The sequence below is a fragment of the Mandrillus leucophaeus genome, unplaced genomic scaffold, assembly GCF_000951045.1.
Source record: "Mandrillus leucophaeus isolate KB7577 unplaced genomic scaffold, Mleu.le_1.0 Scaffold169, whole genome shotgun sequence".
Lineage (NCBI taxonomy): Eukaryota > Metazoa > Chordata > Mammalia > Primates > Cercopithecidae > Mandrillus > Mandrillus leucophaeus.
This window is the reverse complement of record NW_012101687.1, coordinates 4,904,548-4,930,514: the sequence shown is the minus strand read 5'-3', so window position 1 is coordinate 4,930,514 and position 25,967 is coordinate 4,904,548. Positions and strand designations below refer to the sequence as shown.

Here is a 25,967-nt window from a genome sequence, read left to right as displayed (position 1 = left end):
CTCGTCGCAGGTGTCACGGGCCTGGCCCCAGGTTCCTCCGCGGGCGGTTTCCCTGGGAACAAGGGCGAGCCCGAGCTGCGCTGTTTCCCGGGGCCCGAGAGGCCGCCTCAGGTTGACTTCAGGCATGTTGGGCTCTCCAGGAGGGAGAAGAGGCACCTTCGCCGTGAGTTGAGGACTCCTAGAACCAACCTGAGACTCCGCGGCCATATACATCTTACGACGTGTGTGTGTGGCGGGGGATGGGAGGGGAGGAATCCTGTAGAACCCAGATCCCATCATTCAAGCAACTGCCAGAGCGTTCGAGAATGTCACGCCTGCACCTGTCTTCTCTTATCTTTTGTGCCAACTGTTTTATCAAACTTCCACCCCACTTTAAGTCTTCCAGGTAGGAAAAATACAGAAAGAGCCAAGATCCCCAAAATCGGAAAAAATAAAGAGGCAGTCATAGTATGTGTCTCTATGTTTAGCAAAAGAGAAACGTGCAATTTATGTGATACACATATTGAATAGAACCATCATTCTGGGTATTAATCTCATCTATTAGAGGCAGTAAAGAAAAGTAGACTATGTGTATGGCTGTTGGAGTCAGAATTACTGGGTTTGAGCCTGCCACTTGCTAGCTGAGTGACCTTAGGCAAATGAATCTCTAGCCCCAATTTTCTCATCAGTGAATGAGTATACAAGAACCTGCCTCGCTAAGTCATTGAGAGTTTAAATGACTTACTTCATGTAAACACTTTGCATACTTCATGACACAGGGTGCCTGATGAATATTAGCTATTGTTGTTATACCATTATAACTATTATCATGCATCTGTAATCCAGAAACCTAGAAAGTCAGTTTTTCTTATTTTATACCCCATCACCAATGTATCACCAAGTCTTATTCATCCTAATTTCTAAATAATTCTTAAATCTATCTTATCTGATATTCATTGCCACTAGAAATGACCTTTCTTATTAATAGACTCCTAACTATTCTCCCTTATATCACGTAGCTAGTCATTCATTCATCAAACATTTTATTGCACTCCATCTGTGTGCTTCCTGTTAGACATAGGGACAGAGAAACCATTACAAAGTCCCCACCATTCACGGACTCAAACATATATAGGGAGACAAGTATGTCAGTAATAGCTACATGAAATGAATAAATTAAATATACAGCAAACCACTTGGGCTCCCCAGTCTTGCTGTACTCACAACCCTGTATTTCCATATGCTGTTTCTTTTTATGTCTTGATCTCCTACCTTTTCCTTGCCTTGCTAGTTATTTGTTATTCATTATTTATCCTAGACATCAATTCCCCTGTGAACCCTTCCCTGTTGGCCACTCAGCCCTATCCCAGCCACTCCGGTATGGGCTAAGTGCCCCTACCAGTGCTTCCATAACACCGTATCTCTTTGTAATACTTAATCACATAGAGTTATAATTGTAGCTGTATTTCTCCATTTTCCTAGACTGTGAGCTTCTTGAGAACAGGCACAAGGTCTGACATGCAGTGGGACTGACTCAGTAAATGCAGAATGAGTGAATGGTATGCATGCAGAGTGCAGTCTTGGTGTGTGAATGTTTAGAGGATAAGTCCTATGATATATTCTACATAAGACCTAAGACATCGTGATCTACAGGAAATAGTAAACAGTAACCATATGCCTGAGTCCTGTGTTGGTCCATTTACAAATCACCTACCATCCATGAGGCTTTTTGAAATATACTGAAAGATGTTCCTCTTGAGTACGTAACCTGTTAGCACTGTTTGAGAAGAGTGACATAGATTGTTACCTGTAATAATACTTCAGTGTTCTTGCAGCACAGAGACCAAGATACATTACAGAATGTTAGACACTCAGAATCTCAGCCTACAAAGTATGTAAAAACTGTGAGCATCTTAAGTTTGATAGCTTACCCACATATGAAAAGGACAGCTATTTCACAAAATTTAAAAATGTGAAAGATCTGGACAGGCACGGTGGCTCATGCCTGTAATCCTAGCACTTTGGGAGGCCAAGGTGGGCAGATCACTTGCGGTAAGGAATTCAAGACCAGCCTGGCCAATGTGGTGAATCCCCATCTCTACCAAAAAACAAAATACGAAAATTAGCTGTGCATGGTGGCGCACGCCTGTAGTCCCAGCTACTTGGAAGACTGAGGTGGGAGAATCACTTGAACCCAGGAGGCGGGGGTTGCAGTGAGCTGAGATGGCGCCACTGCACTCCAGCCTGGGTGAGTGAGACCCTGTCTCAAAAGAACAAAACAAAAGGCCACGTGCAGTGGCTCACGCCTGTAATCACAGCACTTTGGGAGGCTGAGGTGGGCAGATCACCTGAGGTCAGGAGTTCAAGACTAGCCTGGCCAACAGGGTGAAACCCCATCTCTACCAAAAATATAAAAAATTACCGGGAGTGGTGGCCAGAGCCTATAATCCCAGCTACTTGGGAGGCTGAGACAGAAGAATCACTTGAACCTTGAATCACTTGAACTCGGGAGGTAGAGGTTGCCTCGAGCCAATCGCACCATTGCACTCCAGCCTGGGCGACGAGTGAGACTCCATCTTAGTGAGACTCCATCTCAAAAAGAAAAAAAGTGAAAGATTTTATAGTGTGCTCAAGATTGCCTTTTTCTCTTTATGTTTTTCTCTTTGTTTTTTAAAAGTGTAAATTATAAAATTAATGTCAATTATAACATAAAATAACCTTGTTTTTTTATCTTAAGACTTTCTCATTTATACTTTGGGCCAGAAAAAAAGGAGATGAGTGCAAAGATACAGAAATTTTATAGTCGAACAAACCATTCTAAGGTTGTTACCCTTAGTTATAACTTTTATTACTTGTTTGCCTCCGTTTTGTTTTCAGAGTTAAGAAAATGTGTATTTTCATGGTATTTTCCAGTTGCAAACTGACTTCATATTAATGATTATGTGAGTCTTGTACAAAAAAAAAATTTGATGCAGGTGGAAAGGTAGTTATTCTTCATTTTTGTGGATGGGGAGCTTAGGCCACCAGAGTTAGGGCCCTGGTGTTTGGAATGCAGGTGAGTATCTTGTAAGTGAATGAAGTGAAAGCATATTGAAGTTTTGTGTCCAGTAGTATGGCAGACTAGAGACTCTGGCTGATTCTCAAACCAAAAGCAACTCAAAAGTGCTGAATAAAACATATAAAACATCTTATCAAACATATCAAAGAGCTGGCAAGAATTATAAGAAACCCTGAAGGGCACAAACTAGGTATAAGTGAGAACCCAGACTGGTAAATAATAACAATGCAAAAATGAAATGGGAAAAAAAGACAGTTATGGGGAAAATGTACCAAAAGTAATTAATCTATCATTTCCTTGCCTGCCAAAATAGCTACTGAGTGCCAGTGCTTGTGTTCTTATAAAAACTGGCTTTTGCAACTCCTGTACAAAAGCAGAGCAATCTCAAAAGTGTCTGTCATTATATTAATTATGGACAACCCTGTATTTCAGGCCCCCTTTCTGATGTTGGAATAAATGACTGGGAAAAATTGGAAAGCTGAGAGAAAGGGTTTAACAGAGAGCTTAGACTCTGAAAAATATGATTCCCCCCTTCAAAAGAATCACTTTAACAAGCCACATATATATAACAAAACGTTTTGAGAATTGACTTTAGATCCAGTTTATCTCACACACAAATTGCCATCCATCAAACAAATATTTGTTTGTTGCTTCTCTGTGCTAACCATGTAAGTAATTTTCAGTAAGAAGGAAGAGAAGGAGAGATGAGACACAATGAGAGGGCTTCCTGGCCTCCCCTTACTTTTTAATACCAGCTACCAATCTATTAGTGAAGCTTCCTTCATCCCTTCCCATAGGTTCTGTGAGAAATCCTTCTGTCCTTAAAATAGTTCTCCCTTTTTGCTTTATATAGCTTTGAATGATTCCTACTACTGCCACCAGAAAATTATCCTAAACAATATATTTTCATACAGGGATTAGTTTCTGTAACAGCTAAAAACCTCAAAGTAACAGTAGCTTAAAGAAAATAAAATGTATTACTCTCACGTCAGTGCAGGTGACTCTCTAATCAGCAGATCCATGGGCTCCTTCCATCGTGTGGCTTTACCATCCTGAAAAGCAGCTTCTACCTTATGATCCGTCATGGCTGCTGAAGCTCCTTACATCCTTTTTCCAGTGAGCATAAAGGAGGTAGGGGCAGAAAGGAACACGCCTCTATTCTAGGCCACTTGCAGAAGTTGTAAACATCACTACACTGTACTCTCTCGGTCAAGTGTAGTCTCTATTGGGTAGCCATGGCCCAGCTAAAAATCAATGGTTCTAACACTAATGAAGAAGGGGAGAACATATATTAAAGAGAACTAGCAGTCTCTACTTCATCACCTGAGATGAGGCTTAGGATGAGAGAAATGGTGATGGGGTGGAACATACAAATAGAACAAAGGCAGTGCTAGGAAAACATGCAGTGTATTCAGAGATGGTAAGCAATGCAGCTTAATTGGCTCATGGAACAAGTGCAGGTGGATAGATAAGCCTGGAAAGACATGCAGGAGCCAGATTGTGGAAAGATCATAAATGCCAGACTGAAGAATATAGAATTTGATAGAAGAAGGTTTCTGAAAGATTTTTGAGCTGGAGAGTAAAATGATCAAAACAATGCTTTAGGAAGACTTGTGTTGGCAATGCCTAGAATACATTTGAGGAAAGAATGACTACAGGCAAGGAAATTAGATAGGAAGCTACAATGAGATAGTGCCTATACTTCATGAAAACAGAGAAGAGGAAACATTTCAAAGGATGTTGTCTAATGCAGCAAGTGATTAGATGTCCCACACCTCTCTCATGCGTGCGCACACACACACACAGAGCTTACTTACTCAGCATCCATTATACCTTTTTGAGATCAGCACGTTGATGTTACTTGGAGAAGCATCTTTCCACCATATTCAGTTCACATGATTCCAGTGGAACTGAATTCCCCCAACTCCAGGGGGGAATATGTGATGCAGGCTTGACCATTCAGAGAATACACCTAGTCTCTGTGATGGATTCAGTGATAAGCAAATGACTCAAAAGTCAGTTCTGGGACTTTTGGGTTAACATTGGGAAAAATGAATCTCTCTATATGGATTGCTGAGATCAAATGTAAGCTGCTGGCAACAATCTTGCCCCCATTGGAGAATATGCCTAAAAATGGAACTAACATGGAGAAGGCAGATCTGAGAGAAAAGAAAACCAAGTGTGAGTCCTCATGACATCATTTTACTTCCTGGATCAACCTGTGACTGAAACCGGAGACCCTGGACTTTTTAGTTACCTGAACCAGTAATTTTCTCTTTGCTTATGCCAGATTATGTTGGGTTTTCTGCCACTAGCAACTGAATATACAGAAATAATGGTGAGAAAGGAATCAATGAGAATTCCAAGTTTTAAAGACAGTATCATCTACCTTTGCCATATATAATATTAATCAGTTTAGCTCTGATCAATTTTATCTGTTCCAAAAAATCCAATCTACATTCAAAGAGAGGGTGTTTGGGGCCGGGCGTGGTGGCTCACATCTGTAATCCCAGCGCTTTGGGAGGCTGAGTTGGGCAGATCACCTGAGGTCTGGCGTTCAAGACCAGCCTGGCCAACATGGTGAAACCCTGTCTCTACTAAAATTATAAAAATTAGCTGGGCATGGTGGTGGGTACATGTAATCCCAGCTACTAGGGAGGCTGAGGCAGGAGAATTGCTTGAACCCAGGAGGTGGAGGTTGCAGTGAACCAAGATTGGGCCATTGCACTCTAGCCTGGGCAACAGAATGAGACTGCATCTCAAAAAAAAAAGAAAAAAGAGAAAGAAACAAAAGGTGTTCATTATGATTGGGAATGTTCACAGTAATGCCGTGAAAACTCTGAAAATAATCAGACTCATAGATGATTGGAGTTAGAAGAGACCTTTAAGTCATCTCCCATCACCATCTATTTTCACAAATGAGAAAGCTGAGACCCCGGAAGAGGAAGTGATTTTATCCAAGGTCACAGAGCTTAAATGTCCCAAAGTTGAGTCTTGAACCCAGGTCTTTGGAATACTCATCTATATATTTCCATTGTATCATCCTGAACTTCAAAACAGGACATCTAAAAAATGTTGTTGAGTACATTCGAAATACATATAACACAAATACAGACAACTTCCCGTGAAGCAACTATTTTGAAAAGACTATTTATTTTGAAAGCATGGGAGTGGCAGCAATGTTCACCACATTCTTGTGAGGATAGATGGTCTTCTGCACAGTGTTGCTGTGACTCATGCCATTGTACATTAAGTGAAACCAACCATGCTGTATTAACCACTAATAACTGGACCTAGATAGATACCTGAGCCAAAAGCAACCCTGTGTGGCTAGATTGAAGATGAGAAAGGTCAAACTTTTGAAGTGGCATGAAGCTCTCCCCAGTAGGGATCCTCCATTCTGTCAAGGGAAATCAACCCAGTCAGTCCCCCTCCCTTTGCAAATATGAATGCTAAGTATGCACACAGAGGGTGGTCATTCAAGTTCAACTGGTAAGCCAAATCAAGATAAACTCTTCTTCATTAGGCTTACTACATCCTCATTATAGAAATACTGGGATCCACATATCCTGTAATACCTAATCTCTATATTTTTGCAATAATTATGCATGAATTCCTTTACTTATTGAGTGTCCTTTACATGCCAGATACTTTTCAGCTACTTGGAAAATGACAGAGAATAAAATAATGTCCCTGCTTTAATAGCTTTTACATTCTAATGGAAGAGACAGTACAGATGTAAGTATATAACATAATGTCGAGTAATAATATGTGTGTGTTATGAAGAAAAATAAAGTAGGACTCATTACTTCATGAGAACTTTATCACATAGCCAAACATGGCTATAAGGGAAGACAGAAAACGTGGTCTCTATGTCAGCAGTCATCTGCCCGGGAAAAAGAACTAGCAGTCTGCCCCAAAAATAAAATTAAATTAAATTAAATTAAATTAAAATTTAAAAAGTACGAGTAGAAACAGGGAAGAAGTTACACTTTGATGTATCTAACACATCCACAAATTAATGAACAATTCATCTCTTGTTTAAATTAACCATAAGGTAGTATTTGCCTGGTTATTCACATAAACACATAGATAACTTGTATTTCTTGAGTTACTTTGGGGGAGTCTTGTCTCTCAGTGTTTGCCCAATTTTGATGCTGTCATTCATCAGTTATTTATTGTGTGTCATTAGTGGGCTAAGTAATATCCAATTAAACAGATGACAGAACATTTCTGAGGCAGAAAGAAAAGTTTCTCTATTCTCCAAGGAAAATATCCCTGCCTCGGTACCCCTTCTATTGCTGCATATTTTATCTCAGCCAGTGTTTTTTTTTTATTTTTTAAAGCGACAGATAAAATTGTATGTATTTACTGTGTACCCTCAGCCAGTCTTATTTATAAAAACAATATCTACTCCGTTTCCTATACCAAGCGTTCTCACATAAATACCCATGCCCTTGTAAGTCATTCAGTTATTTATTGAGTGACTACTATGTAAAATATGCAGTTGGTGAACCACTAGCATCAGAATCACCTGAGATGCTTGTTTAACTCAGGCTTTATGAATCAGAAGCTTTAAGAATTAGGCCTGTCTGAAATTTCTCAACAAACATTAGAAGCAATTTTTATGACACTTTAGGAATCAACAGTAAAGAATGCATGGTACACAGTAAAGCAGAAAATTCTCCAAACTACAATCTAGCTGAGTTAACATAATATATACATAAAACAGTGATTTAAAAAATGTATCCAGAGAGTAAAGCTAGCATCCTCTATTCTTCCACCTCTCAGAAATTACTCAGTAACAAGGATAATGACTATAATACAAAATTCATTTTCATTGAAAACAGTAGATACCTGAAACCCTGAACTACAAGATATGTGAAATACAGTGAAAGGCAGAAATACTTTGATAAAAGATGTAAATGCCTGCAGACTGCAGAAGACGTCATCAACATCAACAAAGCACACTTCACAAAAGTAAGTGACTTACCCTAGAGACAAAACCAACAATCTTTCATTTGAAATAAAGGAATCAAGTATGTGGACAGGCAGCAGTGTCTTCCTTCAACCTGGTTGATTATAAAAGAGAAGGTGATAAGGCACCATTGGAAGAAGAATCATTCAGACATACCACATATGCAGAAGCATTGTGTTGGTGAGGCAAAATGGAAAAAATATATATAGACTGCGATGTGAGCAGCCCTGTGATTGCCAGTTTCTCTTAGTTAAAAGTAGAAGCCAAAGGAACTCATCTACACAACCTCTGTGTCATAAGCAGAATTCCTACTAGGCTGAAACATGGTCCAGGCCTCTCAGCACAAACCTTCTGCAGTTAGCATTTCTTGGAAAACCTCTCCTCCAAACATGAACAGCCAATCAAAAAGTAATCAATCATCCAGGCACGGTGGTGCAGGCCTGTAGTCCCAGCTACTTGGGAGGCTGAGGCAGGGGATCTCTTGAGCCCAGGAGTTCGAGGCTAGCTTGGGCAACATAGTAAGGTTCTCTCTAAATTTTTTTTTAATTTTAAAAGTATGTATATAAAACCCATACACATTTTACAAAAATATATGTAAACAAAAAGATACATATTTAATGCATTTGTATGACTGCTTATCCAGGGGAGGATAAGAATAGGAATAAAAAGGAAACCATAAATAAATAAAACTAGCCTTCCATGAATCAATTATGATAATGTGGCATGAACTAATAAGTATGACTAACTCAACTTTCTTAAGTCCCTTCACTGGAAATTTTTTTTAAAAGCAGCAGAACCACAAAAGGAACTTAAATATGAATTGAAAAAGTGAGAGAAAAAAATAACTATTTAAAAAATGAAGACAAAATTAACACAAACTTGGAATAAACACTTGTTAAGGGGAAAAAAAAAGCAAAATAAAAAATGTTTTAAGAATCACAAAATACCAGATTGAGAAAAGCAAGTTAAATGAAATGAAAATGAAAAAAACGATTAGAGAGAAAATTATGTAAATGGAAAGAAACAAAAGAAATCCAATATGTACATAATCTAACCAAAGAATCTAGAAGTTGGAACAGGAAAAAAAAAAAAAGCAGATAAACATTTTGAGACACTTTCAGAAGTAAGAGACCTAAATCTATAGATTGAAAGAGCATACCATATCCCAAATAAAAAAATGACAAGAATAATCAAACTGGGCCGGGCGCGGTGGCTCAAGCCTGTAATCCCAGCACTTTGGGAGGCCGAGACGGGCGGATCACGAGGTCAGGAGATCGAGACCATCCTGGCTAGCACGGTGAAACCCCGTCTCTACTAAAAAATACAAAAAACTAGCCGGGCGAGGTGGCGGGCGCCTGTAGTCCCAGCTACTCGGGAGGCTGAGGCAGAAGAATGGCGTAAACCCGGGAGGCGGAGCTTGCAGTGAGCTGAGATCCGGCCACTGCACTCCCGCCTGGGCGACAGAGCGAGACTCCGTCTCAAAAAAAAAAAAGAATAATCAAACTAAGACCTAGTCTAGCATAGCTACTGGATTTCCAAGAGAATGAAAGAATCTTTTGGGCATCCAGAGCAAAATGATCAAGACATCTATAAGGGGGAAAAATTAAAATGTAATTCTAAAGATTTCATACCCAAGGATTTCATACCAGAGTAACTTATTCAAATAAAAATATAATGAACACTTTTGAACATGCAAGCAGTATGGTTTTCATATTGCCGTTTTTTATAGGATATTCCTAGAGAATGAATTTAGAACTATGAGCAGTGGGAGGAGACTGGTAGCAATCATTAAATCCATTTATCTATAGAAGCAAATCTAAAATAATGTTGAGAATTATGGTCATAGAACAGAAAGTAACTGCTGTAAGTCTTGACAATATCACAATGAAATAACCAACAAAAGCTGAAAGAGAAAAGAAAAAAGGTAAACACTACAAAAATAATACAATTAGGGGGTGAAGAGGCGAGGAACAGGAAACATACTGCTCAACGCTTTCAATAATGTATAAAAAATAGTTTCAAAGTTATTAAGATGACCACTGGAACAAAAATGCAAACCTTTCAAGTTAAAAAAACATGCATACACAAAGAATATATATACAGGCCATATAGTGAAAAATAAATAAATGAGCACTACAAACAAAGCCTAACAAAAAAACAAAAGATAGGTAAAGTAAAATCAAACATGACATGACGTTCTTTTCAATAAGCACTGAAAATTTTCAATTAATTTTCTCAATTGGGATATCAGGGCAAATCTCAACCTTGTGCTATATACCTAAGACACAGTGAAAACAAAATGATTTAGAAAGGTAGAAGATAAAAAGATAGGTGAAGGCATACCCAGTAAATTAAAACCAAGATCAAGATTTTATCTCAAAGTTAAATTCAAGGAAAAAGTATTAAATGAGACAAAGATAGGTACTTTATAAAACATGAGATGCTAAATTAAGATTTCACACTTATGAATATCAATGTACCAAATAACATAGAATTAAAATTTATAAAGTAAAACTACATCAAATTCAATGAGAAATCCACAGAAAACATGACTAGTTAATTTATCTCATCCAGAACAGATCAAGTGGTCAAAAATTAAGTAAGGATATAGAAGACCTAAATAACATAATTAGCAAAGTAGATTGTATATGTACATTTATGTATTTATAAATGTATATAAATATGTGAGTGAAAATAATACATTTTCTTTTCATGTACCATAGACTAGTCACAAACATTGATTAAGTATCTAAAGGTGCTTCAGATAGACCTAAAAAGTTTGTCTCTAATGGACAAGGGAAATGTTCCTTTATTCTCAGCCCCCTTTATTATTTTTTATTTTTTTAATTCTGCTCTTTTTTTGAAAATGTAAGTGAGTACAAATGAAGAAAAAGAGTGAAATAAGATTGTACACACTCATTTTCACTTTTAACAATTATCAATGAAGTACCAATCTGTTTCATCTATACCTCCAACAACTTCTTGCCATCCTGCATTTTATATTTAGTTTCTTTATTAACTTTATTAAGGTATAATTTACATACCATGAAATTCACTCATTATAAGTATATGAATCAATAATTATTAGTAAATGTATGTGCAACCACACTACATTCCAGTTTAAGAACATTTCCATTATCCCCAAAAGATCCTTCATGTCCATTTGCAATAATTTTACTCTTAACCCCAGTTCTAGGCAACCGCTGATCTGCCTTCTGTCTATATGTTTGCTTTTTCTCTCAACTCCTTTTAACTACAGCTGGCTTCTCTTTTGTTTCATCTGCATTTTGAACTTCCAGCTTGGAAAAAAAAAAAGTTTGAAAACCATTATGACATACACTTACTTAAATAACAATGTAAAAATATATTTTATTTTAAATTTAAGATGTACGTCCCATGTGCAAAATATATGGAATGGAATGCTCCAAAGCAGCAGTATCCAGTACGTGATCTAACTGATCCTGGTTAAGTAGAACACAGAAACTTTGCAAAGACTATCTCAAAAAGGAATTTGAGAAGTTTGGTCTAAACGTGGATGTTTATTGTATGTGCGGTACCTACAGTGAAAGAGGGGAGAAATGCTTTAATACTAATTCAAGCATTAAAGTGGTCTGATGCTCCTTGCATCGTTCATCGGGTGTGTTTTTGATTTGATCTTTGAAAGAAAGCTTTTCCTGGTCTAAGAATAGAAATTATCATGGTTGCCAACATTCTTCATGCCTGTACTCCTAATCATCATCGGTTTGGGCAAAGACAAAACAGCGTATGTAGTCTGGGTTTATTTTAATGCAGTCAGAAGTGTAGGTTATGGGTACTTGTTAAAGAGATGTTTTGAGGTCAAGAACCTTGGGGAATTAAAGAGCTCTCACTGGCCCAACTTATTCAACATTCAGGGGCCCAAGAGATTGTGCTTTCCTGTTGTTCTAATGAAACATCTTAATATACTGAACTTGCAACCACAGGGGAAAGGAAGGGCTTTTGTTTCAGAAAGTAAACATCTCAGGCATAAACCAGGCATACGAGTTGAGCTCAGGTCAACTGCCTTGAGCTTAATGGAATTACAGATTTTGAGGAGTTGCTGTACTATTTTGGTAGAAATAAAGTCCAAATTTTAGAAGACATATTCTGATGAACATGAATCATACTTCAAGTTTCTGCAGCTGCTTTTGGTGTGCAAACCCCAAGATGTGTTTGAATTACCAAGTGTCTCCCCTATCTGTGCAGCTTGATTGCAAGAGGAATTTAATTTCACAGACCTGAAAGGGAAACTTGCTATCAAAAAAGACAACATTTAATTAGAATTTGAGTAGTGGTATATGAATCACAAAATTATCTTAAATTTTATTCTTCCATGAAACTACTGAAATCCAGACTGATGGCAATCATACCATCAGAAACAAAAATTTGGAGTAGAAATTCAGCTATATACTGCTTGTATACAGTCTAGACGGTTCAAGAATTGTTTAGTCACGTATACAACTGGATTATCATTGACATAATCAAAATTAATTAACAAGTTTCTGTTTCAGGTAAGTATCTTTCAGGACCAAAAATACTCTGACATCATCCCTGTGTGAAATTATTCTTGCCAGACAAGCAGGAACTTTTGGCCACAAGAAATGGGCATCTGTCCCCAATTCAATGCTAGCAATGCCAGCTTAGGGCCCAGATGATTCAGGTAATTGTAGAAACTGACCCTGAGGCAAAGAGTTGGAAACAGTGTTAGAAATATCTGAATATTGCTTAGGCTGATATTTTATAAGAAGTAAATGAACAATACATACTCTTAATTGGTCTGTCTCTTGGAGTCCTGAAATTTCCAGCATATTGCAATTATGAGGCTTTTTTTTTCTTTTTTTTCCGAGATGGAGTCTCACTCTGTCACCCAGGCTGGAGTGCAGTAGTGCAATCTCAGCTCACTGCAACCTCTGCCTCCTAAGTTCAAGCAATTCTCATGCCTCAGCCTCCTGAGTAGCTGGGATTACAGACATCGGCCACCATGCTCAGCTAATTTTTTGTATTTTTAGTAGAGACCGGGTTTCACCATATTGGACCAGGCTGGTCTCAAACTCCTGACCTAAGGTGATCTGCCCACCTCAGCCACCCAAAGTGCTAGGATTACAGACACGAGCCACCACTCCCAGCCCAGTTATTAGGCTTTAAGTAACATCTAGCCAAGAGATATGAGTCATACCTAGCTTTGGTAGGCTATATGTACGTTTTTATTAACAGAGTTGATTAGGAGAGAATTCAGGCCACATGCTTATAGATTTCTTATTATTCCTAAAATGTGAACATTACTATTCTAAAGAGTTGGAGAAGATTTCTGGCGTGAACATGAGTGGGTATATTAGTATTTTCTCTTTTCTATCTTTGAAAATCATTCCGGAGATAAAAGGATAAAAACACAAACCCCACCTTCCAAAATCTGCAAGCCCATTTTTTTTTTTCTTTTGCAGAGTATGACACAAATATACTGCCCAGGTTCTAAAACATGTATAAGAGTTGACAAAATCAGCTGAGGTTGAGCAGAAATTATATAGGAAAAAATAGGAAAAATGCAGAGACCAATCTCAGCTGCAAGAAGGCTCAGCTAGACACTGCAAGCAGAAGTATAACCCCTGAAGGTAAGAGACACATCCTGAGTTACGAAAACATTATCCTTGTTTACAAAAGTGGATGTGGGAACTGGGCAAACCATGCTGGCAACGAAAGTCCCGTATACCCAGTTTGATTCAAAAAGACAGTGCAAGTGAGACTACACAAAGAATCACACAGATAAGCCATATTCACAGGAAGCAGTCTGTTCATGTGGCAGCAGAGAAGTGAGTCTGCACTAAGTCAAAAACAGCTTCTTCCTAACCTTGCTGTCATACATACCAGAACTCTTGCAAATAGTTGGTCCAGGAAGACCCAGTTCACTCAGTGATAATAAATAGGAAAGGGAAAGGAAGTAGCACATCACCAATACAAAGAAACAATAACAAAATTTTAGAAAAAGGAGCAAAATCTAACAGATGAAGAATGCTTTACAAGTGAAATGGTAGCTCTGGCAGATGAAATTTTTAGAAATAAGTTTCCCCAAATTAGAGAAAAGAATGAGACCATAACCTCAATAAAAAGAAAATTATAAAACATAAATATAGGAATTTGAGGAAGATTTAGAGACATAGAAGGTGCTAAAATGCAACAGAAGAATTTAGAAAAGAAGTAGTAGAAAAAACAAAACCATCACAGAAATAAAGACAAAATTAGAAGGGAAGTGAAAAGAAAAGAAACATAAAGGAAGATAATAAGAATTATAGAGAAAAGAAATGAAAAAAAACAAGCAAAATGAAATGAAAAATAGAAAGGATTAGACACAAAATAATATATACAGAAAGCAGGCAAAGGAGGTTTAAAAAAAAAAAGAAACTTACAACTAGCGCCCCCAAGGAAAAGATCCAAAATAATGGAACAAACAAATACTTAAAGATATGAAAGATATGATTGAAGAAAACTTTTCTCAATCAAAAAAAAAAAAAAGTACACCTCTTTATTGAAAGGATGTAGTATATGCCAGGGACATTTTACCTGACATAATTACTGACTACAATGAAAAGGAAATAATCCTTTGGAGAGGTTACAGATAATCAATCAAATCCTTTGTAGAGGTTGCAGATAATCAAATCACTTATGAAGGGAAGTGCCATCCTGTCTTTAAATCTCCACACAACAACATCTGTTCCAAAAAGACATTAGAGCAATGTATACAAGATACTCAAGTAGAGAAAGTGGACACAAAGTCTTTATGTCTAGCAAAACTGTATTTCAAGTATAAAAACTACAGACAGAGTTTAAAATATGCAAAACTCAGCTAGCATTGTTTCTATTAGTCCTTCTTAAAAAAACTACTAAAGATGAACTTTAGGTAACAAAAGATAATTGGCAGAAGGCCAGTAAAAGGACTGCTTGTGAATGTTGTGTCATTAACAAATGATGTCTTTCCTTTGTGCCCTCTGGAATTCATCCATCAGCAGCCAAATCCCCTATATCCTTAGCCTCTTCTCTGAACATTTCATTCACCCTCTTGCTCTAGAAAACCAGCTCTCTCCTGAGGATATGCTTCCCCTGAAGCCATCTTACATAGTGGCTGCTTTTTTTCTTCCACTGTCCTTGTGCATCTGGGCCTACATTTGGGGAAGGCCACCTCTTTACTCCTCATTGCCACTTTCAGACTTTTCTCACTTGTCTCCCTAAAATTCTCCCAAGTTAAATCACATGTTATCAGATTAACTCACCCAAAAATGTTCATTTTTGCTGTCATCTATTGACACCTGGGTCAGTCTCTTTCATTTCTCAGTGCTATTAGCTCCAATCTGATAATCTCTCTGTTTAGTCGTAATTCTTAGTGATTTCAACAACTAAGGTAGGTGATCCTTCCAACACCATAGTTTGTCAGTTTTTTAAATTTCTTCACTCAAATGACCTTGTTCTCCACCATACCTCAGTCACTCACCCTATGGTCATGCTCTAGATTGTGTCATTATCAATAACGTAATTATCTTAGTTTCATCATTCTATTCCCTGACATCTCACTTTCTGTCTTTCCAATTTACTCCCTTTGACACCCCGTGATGGTTAATACTGAGTGTCAACTTGACTGGATTGAAGGACACAAAGTATTGACCCTGGGTGTGTCTGTGAGGGTTTTGCCAAAGGAAATCAACATTTGAGTCAGTGAACTGGGAAAAGCAGACTCACATTTAATCTGGGTGGGCACCATGTAATCAGCTGCCAGCAAGGCCAGAATATAAGCAGGCAGAAAAATGTGAAAAGAGAGACTGGCCTAGCCTCCCAGCCTACATCTTTCTCCCATGCTGGATGCTTCCTGCTCTCAAACATCAGAGTCCAGGTTCTTCAGTTTGGGAACTTGGACTGGCTCTCCCTGCTCCTCAGCCTACAGATGGCCTCTTGTGGGACCTTGTGATTGTGTGAGTTAATAATTAATAAACTCCCCTTTATCTATCTATCTATATCTATCGATCTATCGATCTATCGATCTATCTATCTATATTCCATTAGTTTTGTCCCTCTAGAGAACCCTGACTAATACACACCACAACAATCCTTTGAGCCCTAATTAAGGTTAAGGAGGAAAAGTGGCATATATACAAAGTTACTTCTTGCAGCATTGTCCCTGATAGAAATAACCAAATGTACATCTTAAAAGGCTAGGTTAAAAAATTATTTAAGGGCTGGGTGTGGTGGCTTACGCCTGTAATCCCATCACTTTGGGAGGCCAAGGTGGGTGGATCAGTTGAGGTCAGGAGTTCGAGACCAGCCTGGCCAACATGGTGAAACCTCATCTCCATTAAAAATACAAAAATTAGCCAGGTGTGGTGACAGGCGCCTGTAATCCTTGCTACTCGGGAGGCTGAGGTGGTAGAATCACTTGAACCCAGGAGGTGGAGGTTGCAGTGAGGCGAGATTGCACCATTGCACTCCAGCCTGGGTGACAGAGTGAGATTCTGTCTCAAAAAAAAAAAAAAAAAAAAAAAAAAAATTTAAGGAAGGGAGCAGTTACTTGAGCTAGGAAACAAAGAAGTATATGCAGAGGGCTGGTTGACAGGAGCTGTCACCTTCAGCCAGGAGGTACAGCCAGCCTGTGGTGGTGACACAGCAAGGCAGGAACCTTGGAAATAAATACCCAACCTCCCTCTTATCACTCTCTCTTGTTTTCTGCCATTGACTCAGAAACCGAATAATAGTTATTAAATTACCTTTTTTAGGTCACTTTGAGAAGATGAGGTATCGAACAGCCACTACTATTAAGCAAGGTACAAGTATCATAACACTAGTGCCATCTGAGAATCCATGTCAACCCTTAACTAAGGAAGAAGCTCCCAACCTGGGGATCTCTGGGTCCTTGAGGGCTCTTAAAGTAGTTATGGAGCTCATTGAACTATTTTCAACATTTCAAAAAGGTATCACGTAGCAATTGTACGCCCATCCTTGATAAAACAGCACAAGCAACTGAAATGTTATGTTTTCTGGCTTTGAATTGATGTAATAGGAACTCAATGCCGACCAGAACCGTGATAGGTGGTTTTATACAACTTTGATTAATAAAGAAAGGAGCATCATTTTAAAGAGAAATTACCCCAAGTGCAGATTCCAAGAATAGGGAAGTTCTAGGTCTTTCTCAATTTTAGACAGTCACTGAATCTGGGATGTACTGTTTATAATTTATAAAATTGTTCTACCACTAAAAGTCACAAAATATATTCCATTATTAGGATATCATAACTAAAAGATATATATTGCTATTTGTTTACCTGAAATTATTGACTGTGATAAATAATCAACAGTGTAACATGTTTATGTTAAAAACATTAAATTAGATCATGTAAAATAGAAACATATTGTTCTGGTTCTAAATTTAGTGGTCAGATTAGATTTTTTTTAAGAGTCTGGAAGCACTCTTTGGTTCACTTAACATTACTAGTCAAGCACCTTTCAGGGCTAGATTACATAGAATTTTGTCCTGTCTATTTGGTCTGATCAATTTTTAAACAGTTTCATGCAGAATTTGCCTTTTGTTTTATAGCAAAGTCTATGTTATTAGGCTTCTCTGATAAATAAATCAAAAGGGTACTAGAAGAAAGAATATTTTGTATTCTGTAAGACAATTACTATCTCAAGGGGTTAGTTGACTTTTAAAATAAAGTAACAGGGTTCATTAAAGTCAGGAAAATTTGCAGATTTCAGAAATACTATAGTTAAATATTTTAGGGTAATTGGGGAAAGGGTACCAGCGTGATCTTCAGAGGCTTAGCAGTGACTTGGAGACAGACAAGGAAGAGCTGCCTAGAAAATAGAAAATAGAAAAAGCAGATGGAATTCCTGTTCCTTCCCATAAGGGATCATTAAGTTCAAAACTGTCAAGATGTCAAAGCATTAACAAGATTAAAAACAAAAGATAAAAGGTTTTCCTCCAAAACAAGCCTGAAAATTGAGGTGCTTTTGATGTGGAAGACATGTAAAATTTCCCATGTGGTGGTGATTTTCTTATCAATGAACACTTGAAACCCCTTGTCAGGGAATGCAGTGTGACCTGTCTCCCAGGGTCTCACCTTTTAGCCATTGCCTGATTAATTTCATCTGCCTCCACGACAGGGCTCACAAAACCAGGCCGGGCAAAGTTTGATCCATAGAATTCTATTTTTCTATCCGTTCAAGACACTTACTCGCTAACAAAGTAACTCAAATGGAAAAGCTTTGGTAATATGCAAAAATAAAAATCAATCTCCTCTCACGGTTTGGAGCCTCATTAATTCGGGGCCATCATTAATGCAATCACAAGCATCAGATCGGTAAAGCTCCAGACAGGCATGGTGACTGATTTTAAATAAGATCTTTCTTTTCAAATGATTCTTGTATGTTAAAGCTGTCCTCCCCAAAGACTCGTACAATAATGTAGAACTTGGGGGACAACTGAATGTCCATCAGTAGGGAAATGGCAAAATAAATTACAGCATATCCATTCTCTTGAGTCTTAGGCATTTGTTAAAAAGGATAAGTTTGATCTCAAAATACTAACATAAAAAAATGGAGCTTTTCACAAATAAACAAATAGGACAGGAAAATACGATTCAATTTTGCAAAACAAGTGTATTGGATGCAATCTTTGTGCACCTCCTCAGATTTTCTCTACTGCCTCTCTTTTTCTGAAAGTAATCTCCACACCCCTGTTGCACCCCTACCACAACCACTGCCTTTAGTGGGCTCCCAGGGCTGGCCGGAGTTCGAATTGGAACCCTGAGCCTGCATGGCCCTTAGTCCTGACATGCTGAGCCCTATCAGCATTGGGTTGTCACTCTTTTTCTAGGTTTAGATGAAATGCTACCCTATGGAGCGAGTGGGGTGGGGGGCCAGGATTGGCTTCCTGAGTGTCTGCCAAGGGCTAGACATACAGGAAATCATCTTTTTAGGGAGTGAAATTTGGCCCATGGGATATGAGAGGCAAGAGGGTACCAAGGAGAAAAAAATCCCTCCCCTTTCTTCCTGCAGTGAGCTACTCTGAAGTGTGGTTTCTTGCAGCTTTTCCAGAGGTGTCCCGCCTGCTGAGTGGACGTGCCTGCTAAGCATCTGCTATGTCTTTGCCAGGCCCCTTGTGAAATGGTGCTCTTAAGACTTCTCAACAGAATATGACCAAAGAATTAAGGTTGGTGGTGGAAATAGCAGTTACAAGTGAGAGCTATCATTCTGTGACCTAGATCAAGGCCTTGTATCCAAAACTTGGGCTAAGCATCCTTTTAAGTAGCTCCAGAACTGCAATAACAAAACTTGTCCAACTTTAAATTACAGGCATGAATGGAGAACACAGGTGACACAGGCAAATGATGTTTACTTATGCAATAAGAATTATCCTGATACTTTGTTCCAGGAAATGTTCTAAGTGCTGGGAATTTAGCAGTGAAGAAAGAGGACAGAAGTCCTCACCCACATGTAGTTTATTTTCTAGAACTGGAGGGGAGTAGATTGGGAGAACAGTAACCAAGGGTATCAAAAATTCATTTTAGCCCTTAGTTTCCTAGCAAAGCCAGCTCTGAAAAAAACTTGTCAAAGCAAGAATTCTGTCATTTCCTTCCCTGGGGCTAAAAGTCTTTTGCATCATGTTTAGCAACTTTCCCACTTCCACTCCTCCCAAAGACTTACTCTGGGCTGTGTGTCTGGAGCCTCCTGGGAGAGAAGCATACCTTATCAATGTCACAGACCTCCATTTGAAAAGCTAGCAGATCCCAGTCAGGGGCATAAGCTAACTGCCAGAGCCAGGGCAAAGTGCAATGGGCCATCATTAATGCAGTCACAAGCATCATGTGGTGGTGCGTGTGTTGCTCATTGTGTTTCAAGGTTGTTAGCTCAGCTAATGTGTTTTTTATTTTAATAACTTCATAATACTAATAGTCTCTGATATTTGCAGGGTGCTTTTGTATTTACAGAGCTTTTTCACATATAGTAACCATTTTATTCATACTCCAACTCCCATGATATAGTCAGAACAGGTTTTATTTTCCTCTTTTTGCTACTGAAAAGATTGATGTCTGAGAAGTTACATCCTTTGCCCAGGGTCATCCAGCTAGGAAGAGCAGAGTCAATATGAGGATCCTTCTGACTTCTTAATAGTATTATTGCCTCTATACTTTTGGGGCTATTTCTCTCCAGATAGAATTTTAATTATTTTGATCACATTTAATTATAATAACACTGTGGGTAAAAATGCGGAGCTCCAGAGTGGGCTGGTGGAAAAGAACACTTGGGGCAGGTGTGTCTTTGGTATCTTAAATAAATTAGATAGACTTAGCCGGGCGAGGTGGCTCACGCCTGTAATCCTAGCACTTTGGGAGGCCGAGATGGGCGGGTCACGAGGTCAGGAGATCAAGACCATCCTGGTTAACACAGTGAAATCCCGTCTGTACTAAAAATACAAAAAAAAAAAAAATTTGCCGGGCATGGTGGCGGGCACTGCACTCCAGCCTGGGTGACGGAGTTCTTTTCCACCTTCAGGTAGAGCCAATGCTGTCAGAATCACTTTCAAGTAATAGACATATGACTGATTAGACTATGTAATACAGCCGTGGGCCAGTGTTTATAGGCAACTAGGGCACTTCTGGTACAGCTGCAGTTCTTTCTGTCTGCATGCTGGCTGTCAGGAGCCAGCTGTCCCCACCCTGCCCCCCTTCATCCCCACTCCAGATTCAGCATCCAGATCATACGATTTGCTCCTCCCCTTCCCCCCATGTCTGATATTGCTAGGGTGACCATGTAACTATTTTGCGGGAGAAAAAGGAGAAAAAGGAGACGCTATTGAATAATTACACCAGGACAACAGGTGTAAACCAGTACTCTACATTTCACCACCGAACAAGGGGTGAAAACTTTAAAAATAATAATACTAATAATAACTGATTACAAAAGAAGTCCTGAAAAGTTGCATGTTACGTAAATGAAATTTCAGATATATAGGAAAGCTAGCTAATTAAGGAAATTCTTAACTATAAATTCTTTGGAAACATAAGAAAAAAAGTTTCACAAAACACTTTACTATCTTTTATGTAAGGCTGTAAAGTTTAAATTTTCTATAACAGTTTCTTAATACATGCAATATATATTGGCTGCTGCTACACATAGTCGAATATTTAATTCTCACAGAAAGCCTGTGGAATGGTATGCCTTGTTAAGATATCATGCTAGAACACATACTACTGCCCACCCTACCAACAAAATCTTTATTCATATCATTTGCTTTGTTTTTTAATATTGTAAAATAATACATGCTCATTATAAAAAATTAGAAAAATATAGAAAAGTGGAAAACAAAATAAATCACCCTTAATCATCACGTCACCAATAACCATTAGCAACATTCTGATGTATTTTTTCAAATGTTTGTATTTGCACAACTATTTTGACTTAGCTGTGATCGTACTATATTTACTATCCTGCTTTTCACTTAAATTATATTACACACATTTTGCCATGCCATTATGAATTATTTATAAGCCTAATTTAAAATACCTGTACAGTAATCTATTATGTGGGAAACATAATAGATTTTACTTAACTTATCCCAGTTTGTAGGGCATTTGGGTTGTTTCCAACTTCTTATTATAAATAATGCCACAATGAAAACTTCATACTAAAAGCTCATTTGGTAGTTCATGTTATTTCTTGAAGGTAGATTTCAGAAACTGAAATTATCTTAAAGTAAGTGAACATATGTAAGGTTCTTGTTACATATTTAAAATTGCCTTCCAACAGGTTTTTCTTCAGTTTACATACACATCAAAAATAAATATGACTCTCACCAGCACTGAATATTTTCATATATGAAACATATGGTTTTTGTTTTGCATTTCTTTGATTTCTACAGAGGCCTAGCATTTTCCCATATACTGACTAACCTAACTGCATTTTCTATATTTTTGTTCATATTATTTGTACACCAGAGTTGTTACTAAAAGTACAAATTCTAAATATCTATAAAATTACCTTAAAGAGTTCTTCATGTTTTGACTTGATAAAAATTACAAGATCTGGCCGGGCACAGTGGCTCACACCTGTAATCCCAGTACTTTTGGGAGGCGGAGGCAGTTGGATCACCTGAGGTCAGGACCAGCCTGGCCAACATGATGAAACCCTATCTCTACTGAAAATACAAAAATTAGCCAGGCGTGGTGGTGTGCGCCTGTAATCACAGCTCCTCGGGAGGCTGAGGCAGAAGAATCACTCGAACCTGGGAAGCAGAGGTTGCAGTGAGCCAGGATCATGCCACTGCACTCTAGCCTGGGTGACAGAGCTAGACTCCATCTCAAAAAAAAAAAAAAAAAAATTACAAGATCTAATAAGAATTGTTACATGGATTAAGGAATGAGAAAAATACAGTTTTCCACATGACATTAATTTCCATCCTCATTGAGAATTGGTGAAACCCTGAGTCTTGGAGGCATCCAAGGCAATGTTCTTAGTCCCAGTCAGCGGGGGTCATATTCTGTATTCATAGTCTAAGTTTCCTGATTGCCTTCCTCTGTGTTTTAAAGTTTAGCTATTTCATGCCTCCTCTTGTAGAAGCTGAAGCAGATATTATTGCCATCTTAACAGGTAAGAAAATAAGGGTTCAGACAGGCATGTGACTTACACAAGGTCACACAGCTGGTAAAGAGTAGAACCCTTTCTGATTAAAAAAACCTCACGTTTATTCCACTGATATTCCACCTGAAGTCAGATGTTTAAGAACATTCAGGAAAAGGAGGAAGAAAGGGACCTGAAAAATTTATTAAAATAGCAGCCATGAAGTACTAGAGGTGCCTTAGCCAGACTGTACTGAGCAGTAGCAAGATAAAAAGCATTCATTTCATATGCTCCAGCTTTTACTTTCAATTTGTATAAAGATTCCTACTTTTCCACAGGCGGCTCTTTTAAGTATTATCTTACCCGAGAGGGAGTAGAGCACAGTGGATGCGTGTAGGCTCTGAAATCCATCTGCCTGAATTTTTAATCCTAGCTTTGCCATTTTGCTACCTGTTGTAACTTAGGAACATTACTCAAATGCTCTGTGCCCTCAGTTTCCTAAACAGTACAGAGAAAAAGTATAGTAATAATAGTACTTACCATATAGAGTTGTAGGGAAGAGTACATGAGTTAATACACGTAAAACACATGACATGGTGCCTAGCCTGTGGAAATATGCAAGTAAGGTTAGTTGTTGTTGCTGTCATTATACCATTATATGTATTGATTCATTTAACCTCATGACAACCCTATGATCCTGTGACAACCTTACTGTGATCCCCCTTTGACTAATGAGAAAACAGAAGTTACACTAATTCTAAAAACATAGCATAAGACACTATTCAAAACTAAAAGAGAATCTCTGACTGTAAGTGTGAACTAGATTTGAAAAACACAATACATCAATGAAATATAAAAAGTTAAGGGAAATAAGTTACATTTTGCATCAAAAACAAATTAAGTAACATGAGATGCTAACATAAAACTTTTTTGTCAGCACTGGATGTGCAAGAAATATTGTAGAGATTTTTAAATGTTTTTATTTGTATCATGAAGAATCCTTAGAAAAAAACTGTCTAACCCAGAAGTGTAGCAGGGATGCTGACAGATGTTACAGCCATCCTCCTTTGTACTGTTTAAATACCATGGATTCTATTCTTGATAGACTTGAATGCTTGATTTCAGATGTCTCTGACTCATATTTGTAAATAATTAATACACGTATTTAAAACATATTTTATGCATCAACACATACTTTCATTTTGAATGTAAAGTGCACACACCCCAAACATTTTCTTTAAAAAAAATCAATATTTATTGAGAATAACCATGAATCAAAATTCTACGGGAAATCAACATAACTAAAATAGTTGTATGAGTCCCGTCCTTAAGAAATAAGAATTTGGGAGAAATAGTTACACTCACCTTCTTCCTCTCATCCCCAGATACAGGAAAAGACCTTAACTGAGGGATGGTTTCGTGCTGTGTCCTCGGAACCCCAGGGCCTGGCTCACAGAGACAAGTGAGCAGTAGCTGAAGACTGTTGTATATGTGAAGACCAGAATTTACCAATGAATGACAATTTGAATGAGAAGCTTAGAAAAAGAGAAGATAGCAGTCAGCAAGGGAAGAAGATAAATAAAGACATGGGAAAAAATGAGAGGAATGAATATTGGCAGAGGACCAAATGGCATCAAACTCACAGCAGATAGGTTAGATTCACCTATTTCAAGAGGAAATTCTTTCTAGCATAAAGAAAAGACAAATATTTAAGGTGATGAATATCTCAACTACACTAATTTGATCTTTGACTCAAATTATATGAATGTATTAAATTATCACCTATACCCTGAAACTGTGCACATCTATTATGTATCAATAACTAATTTTTTTAAAAAAAGAAATGCTAGAACCGAAAAACTCTAAATAGAGAAATTTAAAAAGAAAATCAAGCTACTGAAGAGATCCCTGGGCTGTGATGGAAACAAATAAAATGGCTTATTTCTAAGGGCACTCAACTATTGAGTAAGTCTGAGCTGAAAGGTATAAAGCACAATATGGCAAATAATAATAATAATAACCACAAAAATAAGCTTCTTAGATAACCTATTGCTTTGTGGTTATAATAATTATACACTCCACTGGATAGCAAGCAATCTACTTATCTACATATATAAGTTTGACCTGAAGTTTCTCCTATTTTTCATCTACTGGAGTAACTCAATTACTAGGGCATCTATATTTGCAAATCTGCAAAGTGAATGTTGTTATCCAATAGCCTTGCCACATGTATCCTGCGTACTTTTTACATTCTTCAGCTTCCTAGATTCACTTCAGCCATCCTAGAAATTATTGAACTTCAAATTAGATGAAGTCTCCCTGAGAAGTGAAATAAATATTGCATGGAGAGAAGGAGAGAAGATTCAGATGGGTGGGGATGAAGAACCAGCCATGTGAAGGGAGCACATTTGCTAATAAACCTCACAGAGGATGACCTGAGTACACAATGCAGTTTCATACTTTTGTCTTAATGCTGCTCATTGTAGCCAACTATAATCTCTGCCTGCCTGACAATGGTTTGTCTATATGTCTGTTCCCCCACCTAGACCTGGAATTCCTTGAAAGCAGAACCTAGTCTTCATCTGTGTATCCCTAGCTCCTAGCATCAGGAGTGACACAAAGCTGTTACTCAGTATCTTTTTGTTGAATGAAGGAAGCAAAGACTCAAATACATTTTTTTCATTTTTGTGACCTTATGAAACTTTTGGCCTCCTGAAACTTTTTGACTTATGAAACTTTCTTAAGGGCTGTAAAGTAAGGTTGAATGCATTGCTTTGTGTTCAAAAATCCCTTCAGCCCCTGTGTTAGTCAATGGAAATTTATATAATCTGATTACTTATTATATCACCAAATCTCCAGAGTTGGGCACAGACTGGAGGGTGAACCCACCAATTAAAAGAGGCAGAGGGATACATGAGTGTTCACACAAGTGATAAATTAACATAAATTACTTTAAAAGTTATTTAAAATTTACATGTCTTGGAGTTAACCCTAAAGTAGCAGTTCTTAATTTAGGGCTCATGTATCTTTAGCAAGTCCAAGCATGAATCTTAGGGGGCATGTTTATGAACCACAAAAACAAACATCAAAGACAAAATGAGTTATATGAAGACATGTGTTTTGGAAGGGAGGTGATCTACAGCTGTCATTAGATTACTGAAGGAGCCTATGATCCAAAAATAATATAATTCCTAACTTCAAACAGATATTTGCAGAGTATGACAAGAAATATGCACAAGGATGTTCATCATGGCATAAAAAGAGTGGAAAATTGGAAGTAATCCAAATGGATTTCAAAAAAGGAGTGTTGAGCACATAAATAAAACACATGTGATAGGC

The 25,967-nt window shown here is 37.9% G+C and overlaps 1 long non-coding RNA gene across 1 annotated transcript; it reads left to right on the top strand.

Annotated features, from left to right (window-relative positions):
* Positions 1–96: 96 nt before the first annotated feature.
* LOC105537129 lies at positions 97–25,967 on the top strand. Its single transcript, XR_001005677.1, has 4 exons — positions 97–385; positions 7,888–8,017; positions 13,475–13,642; positions 24,014–25,967. It is a non-coding gene; the product is annotated as an uncharacterized LOC105537129 (long non-coding RNA).